Source organism: Octopus bimaculoides, chromosome 10 (genome assembly GCF_001194135.2).
Source record: "Octopus bimaculoides isolate UCB-OBI-ISO-001 chromosome 10, ASM119413v2, whole genome shotgun sequence".
Lineage (NCBI taxonomy): Eukaryota > Metazoa > Mollusca > Cephalopoda > Octopoda > Octopodidae > Octopus > Octopus bimaculoides.
The window spans coordinates 31,482,423-31,493,504 of NC_068990.1; the positions used below are offsets into that span (position 1 = coordinate 31,482,423).

At 31.5% G+C, this 11,082-nt stretch overlaps 1 long non-coding RNA gene across 2 annotated transcripts in view; it reads right to left on the reverse strand.

Annotated features, from left to right (window-relative positions):
- Positions 1-11,082, reverse strand: part of LOC128248850 (uncharacterized) — a 69,448-nt gene that overhangs the window by 42,513 nt on the left and 15,853 nt on the right. Inside the window, exon 3 of one of the 2 annotated variants that reach the window (XR_008264973.1) lies at positions 1,218-1,402. The exons of the other annotated variant lie outside the window; for it this stretch is intronic. This is a non-coding gene — a long non-coding RNA (uncharacterized LOC128248850). Of the gene's footprint in view, positions 1-1,217; positions 1,403-11,082 lie in introns of those variants that run through there. 2 annotated transcript variants of the gene reach the window in all.

An 11,082-nucleotide genomic window follows, 5' to 3' on the forward strand; every position in this document is an offset into this window, starting at 1 on the left:
AAAAAAAAAAAAAAAAAAAAAAAAAAGATAGCATTCAAAATAAACAAATATTTTAAAAGAAAACACTAGAGCTAAATGAGCCAAATAAATAAATAAATAAAATATAAAATGTTTCGTTAGTTCTAAAAGTTACTTTGAAAATGATTTGTATCTTTGTTTTTATTTGATTCTCCCTTTTCTCAATGTTTTCATTGCTGTCATAAATCTTGGATCACAAAGTTTCATTGAGATTTGCATGTCTAGAATAGGAATGCAAAAGGATTGAGATTTGGAACGATTGCATTAAAAGTTCAAAGCTGATAAAATCCCTCTTAGTTTTAAAAACAAACTACCAAACCATATTGCTAATGAACAGCAGTTATACATTTTTGTTTCTTTAAATTTATATATTTAAATATGTTTCATAAAAGCAGAAGGTTATTATTGTTTACATTTTTTCCATGTACTTTTTCTAGTATAATTGCAACAAACCTTTCTTAATTGATTTTCTAAAACTCTGAAAAGCATTCTTTCATTTTATCATGTGATTGTAAATATTTCATTAATCAAACCAAGAAAAATTGAATGAATTGGCTAAAATGTAAATTCATTTCAATGAAATAGTCAGTAAAAAGTGAACGTTGCTAATTACACTGGAACAGTAAAGAGTTTATTTATGACAATAGGTGAATGAATATCTAAATCTCAATACATTAAAACACTGAGCAACAAAATTCTATTGTGAATTGTGATACTCCACAGAATTGTTTCTCTTTGGAATTATTTTCTTTGCTACCAAACAAATAGTTCCAAAGAAAGCCTTACTTTACTTACAACATAGTTCACTTATGACATTCATGAATCTTTAGCTGAGAGCCTGACACCAGTCTGTCAGCTGAAGATTTATGAATCTTATTCATTCAAGTTTTTAAAAAATGCTACATGAATTACCAACAGTTTATAAATAGTTAAAATAAATTATTGTGAAGGATGAGAAACAGTTACTGAGAATCAAATCATTTTATTTAGCTAAAACATCCAACTTCAGTTTTCAACGCATAAGTGCAACATATTTATTGCAAATGACTAGTTCCAACTTCAATTAAAGTATATCATGATGCAATTGAACCATAAAGTAACAATTATGATTTTGTAGCATTCATTGATGCCTTAAACATTGAGTTTTTCCGACGCTTTCTGGTTCTTTGGTGAGTAACCAAGAAATCTGAGTGGTGGAATCATTATGGACCACTCTGCTTTCATGCTTATTGAGCCCAATTTCTTTGTATGTCACTTCAGAATTCATCAATGGAACATTTATCATCAGTTCCAGAACCCACTTGGGCTGGCTTCTTCAACAACATTCACCAGTGGTACTCCCCTCAGTAGAATTTTCTTCTTAGCTTGATCTTACTGATGGAGGCTATATTTACAATTGAGATAGAATCAGTTTGATTATCTGGGTATTTGTTATGAGTATAGTAATAAGTAGCACAAATTAGCTTAGTATGCTTGACTTCTGGATCATAATAATTACTAGGATTAAATTGTCTGAGTAGAGCTTCTCCAGATTTAGACATTCAATAAGTAAGATCTAGTCCATTGACAAGTGTCGTGGAAAATTAAATAGTTGTCCATGAAATGACTGCTCAATACAGTGCAAAGAGTGGAATTGTTAAAATATTACTCCATCACTTTTCTGCCAACTTTCTTGAACAAAGGGCAAGTATTATTGTACTCTGTAGAATTCTATTTAAACACTCTACTTGGTTGCTTCCAATAGATGGGGGTGGAGTTGTTTATTTTAAGCAATATTTTTGTTCTCCAAAGAAGTAGAAATATCTCCAGATATAAATTTTAAAGATATTGAATAAATGTAGAAACCATCATATGTGAACATTCAAACAAAAAAGAATCCTTGAGTATTCATTTATAATTACAAACAAGTAGTTGTAAGAGTTAAGCATTCAAATGGCTGTAATAGCTATAGCCACCTTTTTTGATTGATGAGTGATTTTATTCAAAGTAAGAAAGAGTTCTGGAGAAGAAAGTGACAGGTTTATTACACTATGAAAGGATACCTGAAATTATAGCACTGGAAACATCAGTTTGAGCAGGTAATGGAATTTCAGGCAAACAAGGTTTGAGAGAGAGGCATACATTAGCCGTTGAAAATTTAAGAAATAACTATCATCTAGATGTCTCTTTTTACAGCAAAAAGGTAAGGTTGAATTTACTCCAGGAAAAGCAATGCTTGTCTTTTTTAGTATTAACTAGACAAACAGTAGATGTAGTTGTTTAGCATTGATAGATGTTGGTTGATCAACAGAGGTATCAATCTTTCCAAGCTACAGAAGAATTATTTTCTATTTTTGTATCCTAGGTAACAAACAGACGTTAGGCAGAAAAGATATTTGTTATTGTTCAATGCAATGTTGAGTTTGAAATTGAAATAAACTGAGCCAAATTTTTATCATACTTCTAAATAGTTTTGCTTATGAGAAAACATTGCCATGATGTGAATGCCTTCAATATTGTCATCGATAATTATGCTATCCAGCAATTTTTGAAAACCACTCTGGCATTAGTCACAGCAAAGAATCAGAATGGCTTTCAATTAGATAGATCAATGATAGAGCAAATACTTACAAATCAAGCGAATCTTTGAAGGTATGAAGAAGAATATACCAGTACTTCTACTTTCTATCATTATTCTCATGTATCATAAACTTTTGTAGTGTGTTGATAACACTACAATGAAATTCTTCCCAATTAAGCATGAGTTCTCCCATCAGATGAAACTATAGTGTTATTTCCTTCTGACTTTCTCATCTTAGCAAAGATATTAGGGTGGTTTACCATTGCTTTTCCCAACTGCATGGGCATTGGCAATGAAGGAACACATTTGCCCTTTGACAGATCTTGTTTTTAGTCCTGCTGGGTGTCAAGACACCTTCTTCACAAGAGTAGCGAGCTACTCATGAAACAGGTAGTACTGGTTTACATGGTACCAGTAGCAGGTCTCATCAGCCTGACTATCCACTTTCTATAGATTTCATAAAAGTCTTTGATTTGATCCAAAGAAGGAAAACGAAAGATATTATTATCTTATGGCATTGCTGGAGAAACTGTGAATGCTATAATGATACAGTATCAGAACATTAAAGCTAAAGTTCATTCTGCTGACAAAAATACAGACTTCTTTCAGATTACTGCCAGAGTTCTACAAGGCAATTCCTTCACACCATAGCTTTTCAGCTTTTGCTTTGATTATGTATTAAGGAAGTCACTGAACTCAAAAAAAATCACATTGATTTGACTCTTTTACAGAAAAAAAAATGATAGATATCCTGCCAAGAAAATTACAGATGTAGATTATGTCAACAATCTGGCAATAATCAGGGATCATATGAAAGATGCCATTATCCTCTCACATGCGCTGAAGAAAAATGCCAGTGAGACTGAACTATAAATCAATAATGCAAAAATGGAATGTCTTACAACCACGATGGAACTGAAAGTTGACACCCTCTGAATGGAGAAAAAATCAAAAGTGAAGAGAACTACAAATACTTTGGACATCATATTTCTAAATCTAAGAGTAATATGAAAATCAGGATTAGTAAAGAATGGTGAGCACTTAACTACTTGGATAAGATACAGAAATCTAATCTTTCACAAAAATTAAAATAAACATCTACAGAGCCACAGTTGAATCAATTTTAGTTTATGGTTTGATAATATGAACACTTGCAGTTCCTATGAACAAAATTGTAAATGACTCATACAGCAGAGTGTCCCATGTTGCTCTAAACATCTCATGGTATCAACAAATAGCTAACAAAGAGCTATGCCAAGACATCTCATCTGTTACAAAGACAGTATGAAAGCACAGGGTGAAATTTATCATTCACTGCTGGTATAGCATGTATGTATATATGTATATATATCAGATGAAACAGAATCCAAGGAAACTGGTGATGGTCTGTGTCAGCAAGACATGTTCTATTTCTAGTTTTGATAGAGAGAAAAAGATGTCTATTACAACCTAATGTGATATAGCAAATTTCTGCTTAGGATTTCTGTCATTTTTCCTCAAGCACAAAAACAAAGTACAGATGATAGATATCTAGTAGGAATAATGCTTAGGAATTGAACCTGAAGTTACTTTGTACAGACATGAAATTAACTGTTAAAACCCAAACTGGATTGTGTCAGGGATTGATAGTGTTAGTAAGCATCTAACCATTCTAGTACATAAATCTTGCATGGACATACATGAACTGATTCATTGGTAGAAATACCTTTTTTGTTAACAATTAATAATTATTTTTGTATTTGGAATTTACACAGATTTTTCTTCTATTTTGATGTTATAGATAAATAGCTAAGGCTTACAAAGAATAAGTGCTGGGGTCGATTTGCTCGACTAAAGGTGGTGCTCCAGCATGGCTGCGGTCAAATGACTGAAACAAGTAAGAGAGTAAGACATACTTACAAACAGACAGGTGGTAGAGATAGACAAATAGACAGATAGACAGGCAGATAGGTGGATTGATAGATAGCCAGACAGACAGAAAGACAAACAGACAGGCAAATAGACAGATAGATAGAGAGACAGGTAGACAGGTAGCTATACAAACATAAATTCATATATTATTCAAAACTGTTTTTTGTTTCCTTGAATCATACAAAAGTCAAAACATGAAATACACAAAGGAGATGTGTGAAGAAAGCTAATAACTTTAAAAAAGTAATCCCAATTAAAAAAATACTGCTTCTACAATTTACTTTTGTATTTGGATGATCGCTACAATCATCCAGCAGTTGTCTGCCCCATCTGTTTTGATATTTTTCCTTTATAACCTTTATATCCTGATGGAATCTCTCTCTAATATTCCTAACTAAAATCACCAAGATTCTCAAGAAATTTGTCCAAGTAACTATGGAGAAGGTGTATCTTTATGAAAATATTAGCCTCCAAACTTTTAAAAGTTACCAAATATCTTTTGCACCAATTTGCTACTCTGTGGTAACACCAAAATTTTCAACAATTGAGACTTAAATAATTGCTCTGGACCAAAGCTTCAGCATTATTTACAAATTTTAAATAATTGGAATCTTAGGAGTGTCAAAGATTCTTGTTTACAGATTTGCAACGTTCAGGATAGAGAATGGTCTAAGAATCAATTTTAAGCAATCATTGTGTTTGTCCAGTGTATCAAATAGTCAAGAGAATACATTCAAGTATAGGTAAATGCTACACTTTCATATTGAGTTTACATTTATATACCACAACAATAGAGTGGGGTTCCAAATAAATTGAAGCTCTAATTCAGACAGAGTGCAGCCAAATAAGTGCTGGTCCATATTGAAAGAAAATGATAGTCAGCAAATGGAAGAGCCTTTCAAGTTGTTTAATAACTGAATGCAGTGATAAGGATAAGAAAAGCTTTCATGGAAGCACATTCTTGGTGTGGATATATCCTTGAAATCAATGCTTTCTGACAGATGAGATTGCACATCTTACTGATGAAAGATAAATTATGTTCACAAGGGCAACACACAAGTGAAGGCAAGTTACTGATGGAATTTTGTCCACAAAAGCAACACACAAGTGATGACAAAAGATGATGGATCCAATTGAGCAGTGATATCTATATATTTATTGAAGAAAGAACTTACAGAAATTTGTATTTCAGGAGAAGCTTTGGTAATTGTAAATAAGAGTTTAATACAAATGAAAGAATAATTCTTTTCTGAGAAATTTAATTTTTACTGGAAGTGCGGTGACTACAATCATGCCAAATGTTAAAGAGAGGGCCATCCTGATATTTTCAGTAAAGAAGGGGAAAATGTGTAAGATTTGACTGAATGCTAGGTTGCCATAAAATAAAACCAATTTATTAAGTAGAATGGGGATGAAAGTGTAAAGTCACTTGAAAATGAAAGGTGATGAATACCAGTATTAAGGTATTTGAGTTGAAATATGACCATTTGCAGCAGCACACAGAGATGGAACAAGAAAATATCTTTTTAACTTATAGAACAAAAAAAATCTTTTTAACTTTCAAATCTCTTTTAATTTGGTGTTTAACTTTACATTATAAACTGAATGAATTCCTTTCTTGTATGATATCTGATTTCTGCCATTTATAATTTTCCCTGTTCAACTATTAATTTGTATAATATTGTGATTTGAAGAATGATTTGAAGAAGGGAAATTTTGTTTAGAACATTCTATGATGCAACATTAGCAGTATTGCTTTTCTTCCTCATAAAAACATGAATAGTTTATTCAAAATGTTTCATTTTGTCAAATATATAGGAAGAAATTCTTTAAAATTTGTACATTTTTATGTTTGTTTCATTTAGTTGGCTTAAATATTGTTTTAATATTTCATTTGTAGTTTTTAACATAGAAAAGTAACTTTCTAACCACAATTCTAGATATCCATACTTCTTATGAATAAATGTGGTTATTCATATTTTCTTCTCTGATGTTATTATATCAAAAGAAAAAAATACCCAGTAAATATAATTTGTTGTTTCCTGTATGAAGATGCAAAATAAAAGAATATCAAGTTCTATTCACTTTTAATAACTTTACAATACTTCATTTAGAAAGTATTCTTTCAGACATAATATAGATTTATAAAAACATCGCTACTAAAAGGGCTACAAAAAAGTCCAATGATCTTAATTAAATGTAAATATTAAATTGTTGTATGTATTGAAAAAATAGTACTACAGGGGATGGTGGGCTATGAAAAAAGAAAATGGCACTACAAAATGTTTTTTTCCTTCTTTAGATACCTCAAAAGAGAAATTACATCTGTGTCAGAATGCATACAAAACACACACACAAACTTGGATGTTTGTATGCATGCACACATATGCATGCATACACATATGCACACATATTTAGTTTTCTGTTAATGTATAAATGCACACATATAGCCTGTATACACAGATAAACTTATTCATTTCCATGTATTTATTGATAAATATAACAAATGATGTTTTCATAGGTACTAGCAATTTAAGGCTGGCAATATTTTATTTCATGCAAGCAAAGTCAGCATTATATTCTTAAATTTTCATTTATACAGCCTTCTTTCATGAATGGTTCTATAACTGAAAACAGTTCAACATTTTAAGACAGTCTTCTTTATCATTCCTTACCATTCATTAGGTGTGAGAAACGATTAGATTGCTAATAATTAACATTATGACTAATTACAAAACTCAGATATTTACTTATTCTTAAAAACTTTCCATAAATAGAAGTTGAGACATCCTTTATATGTTATGATACCTCATGACAATAGATATATTTTTGTAAGCATATATTTAGGCACAACATTGGGAAAGTCTGATGCTTTCATCAATATTAAAGCATTGTTTAAACTTGTGTGATTTTCAACACTGCTTTAAAAGGTAGTTTATATCTTGAGGGCACTATTGAATGACATAGCACCTGTAGTCAGCTACATTCTTGGCTATAATAAAGTTACAATCATCTACTTGATTACTTCATTTGTAGTCTTTCTTTCACTTCAAGGCCACATCTTGCTTTTGTTTTTGTTTTCTTTTTCTGTTGTTGTTACTAGGGCTTTATCTCAACTGGATTTTACTTCAAATATAAATTACTTTGTGATTGTTGCTGAATGCAAAGTATCTTATAATTCATTAGACTCTGCACTTAACATCAATGCCCATGTCAATAAGATCCTTGACAGCTGCTTCTTCCTCTCAGAAAAAATAGATTGTCTCAATTACATAGAAATATCCATACATTAATTAGCTTTAAATTGGAAATGTATAAAATGTATAATTCATTATTTTTTTGATATCACCAGATCAAACATTAATAAATTCAGAATGCTGTAACCTGTCTTATCTTCAATAAATGCAATTGTGATAGTACCAAAGATTACTACATATAACTTTACTAAATCAATATTGATCAGAGGATAATATTTAAAACTTTACTAATGACAAAGTCTTCAAAGCATTGATCCTGTTATTTCTCATCCTCTTGTATAAGACTTGTTTTTGACATATCTTCATTTTGCAGCCACTAAATATGATAACAAAGCTTCCCTGTCCCAAGATAGTAGAATGCATTTTCTGTTGATCTCTGATCATCTAGTTCAAAGGATATATTTAAGCCAGTCATTAATCATGATTTTATTATTACTGTTTCATGGTTCCTTGTACAAACTTCTAGCTGTATACTTATAAAACTGCTAGTATATGGAAATTTTGGGTATTGTTTATTGGGTTTTTATCATATTAGGATAAAGCTAAAGTGATATACATACTTAAGTACATACTAACAAAATAACATACATGCATACACACATACATACACACATACATACATACATACATACATACATACATACATACATACATACTAAAAAGATAGACCAGTTCACTTAGAAGATTGTACATGGTTACTTGGCGTGAAAATCTCAAAGCATAAAAGGAATTGGTCAAGTCAAAAGCCTTGCATGGAGTACCAACAAGTTTATGATATCCCACTTTGGAGGCTACCTCTGCATAATTCAAGACCAACAGATCCCGGTCAAGTACCTACAGTATCAGAAGCAGAAAACATTGACAAACACCAAATGTAGGCTGTGCAACAATACTGAACACATCAACCACATTATTGCTAGCTGTGAGAGAATGTCTTCCAGACTTTATTTTCCCATGAGTCATGATGCTGGGGCCAGAACGGTCTGGAACAGGATAACAAAAAAGAAAACATCTACAGATGAAGTTGACTATACTGAGATGGATGAATCAAAAGAATATTGATGAAACTTAAAGATTCAGGCAGCCATCAAGTTAAAACACAACCAGCCAGATATTGTTGTGTGAAATCACAAGGAAAAGATATGTTCTGATGGGGTAATCAGCAGCTCTCTGAATACCAATGTGGTTAGAGAAATACAAGAGCAAGAGGACATCAATGAACCATTGATAAGGAATTTGTAAATCTTGTACCCAGGATACACTTTCAGCTTCATACATATTATTGGAGCAACAGGGTACATACCAACCCATTTGGAGCAAAGTATAACAGAACTTGGGTTCTTGGAGAGAATTCATACACTACAATTCATACACTGAATTTATACACTACATATGATCACAATACCTGGGGCTATAAGAATCTTCAAGACTTTCTTAAGATTTAAATGATGATGAACAAAACAAGGTGTTTTCCTTCACAACCTTGCCACTGAGTAGTTGACCATTCAAAATTTACTCTAAATTAAAAAGAGAAAGAGGACAGAATAAATACATACATAATGAAAAGGCACCTTGAAGAGACCTAATAGAGGCTGACCTACAGGAATCCATTAATGTGCATATTCAAAAGAACTATGGAAGACCAGATTGGCATATCAAATTGGTTTACTATAATAGTATGGATGAATTTTGTAGCCAAGAATGAGACCACCATTGCTTGCCTAAATGTTATGCTCAAGGTTTACACAAGTTGTCTCAGCCAGTTCTTCCAGGAACATTGTGAGTCAAACAACATAGTGATTGATGAAGAAGCTGGTGGAAAGAATGGAGTGAGGGGATGTGTCAAACAATTTTCGATAAACAAAGCTGTGCTAACTGAAATATGCAAACACCAGAGAAACCTTGTAACAATGTAGCTTGATTATAGGAAAGCATTGGACTCTTTTCCCCACTCACAGCTGTTGAAGTCTCTGCACTTGCTACCTTAGTTGCTGCCATTGAGAGGTTCACAAAAATTTGGGCAACAATCCTCACACAGCTAAAAGTAGAACAATGGTTTCTGGTGTTATAAATATTTTAAAAGGATCATTCCAATATTCTCTCTGTACTTTTGTTTATTTTGGCATTAAATCTGTTATCATTTTTGTTACAAAAATCAAATGGTTATACACTGGTGTCTTCAATTACTAGAGCGATCAATGTAACCCCTAATTTTTTTGTGAATGATCTGAAGATCTATGCTAAAATGCAATGTCAAAACACACCTGGAGTTAACATTTTTAGCTGACATGGGAAAGGAATTTGGCCAAAACTTGATTCTTAAACACGGAAAATCAGTTTCCCAAACCCCAAACTTGTGCATCATTGTTCTCTCTATCTCGCCCATTCTACACAAGTGAGGAGGCTGCAGATACCTGGGCATTGATGAGAATATATCATACAAAGGTGTTGAATATAAAGATAGAGCGAACAGAGAATATTATGTCAGACTTAGAAATATGTTAGTTGGAGCTCTCCTCTTACAATAAGACAATATCTCACATGTTTGTAGTATCAGTGCTCATAGAGATACTTAACTGGTTTGCAGAGGAAATCCATTCCATAGACATTACAATTATGTTATAGTCTATATTTTTATGGTTACTTAAGAATGCATGTTAATGATTAAATGATGATTAGAAGAATTTTTAATATTCTTTTTCCAAATTGAACTTATGTAATGAGATGTAAATAAATGCACACACACTCACATACAAACACACATGTACCTATGCACAAGACATATAAGTATACATTAATTTGTGTTACTGGCAAACTGTAACAATATCAAACAAGTGTCCTTGGGTAATAAATATTTTTGAATAAGTTACATTTCTATTGATTTATAAGTTATATAAAATGTATAATTGCAAAATATTGAAAGCAAAACAAAAAAAAAAAGGCTTCTATTTTAAATTATTAAAATAAAAAATTTCAAGTTTTGCAAATAAACTTTTTATTTCATGATGAGCAATGTAGAATTTTGTTAGTTCTTTATATATTGCAATAACTAGGTTAGTAATATTTTGATTAAAACAAATCTACCAAAATTAATTGAGAATTATTACCAATAGATCCACTTTCTAAAAGGAAGCTTTTTTAAAAGACAATATAGATGAATAAAAATTTTATTTTAGAGTGTCTTTTGAAGATTTTATAGAATAAGCTTAATTCTAGAAGGCAGGGAATTATGCATTTCACAAATTTAAAGAAACTGAGTTTAAGGAAAGTAACTAAAATAGGCCAATGACATGGATATGGATAAATATATTGAAGACTGATGGAATGACTGCTGCA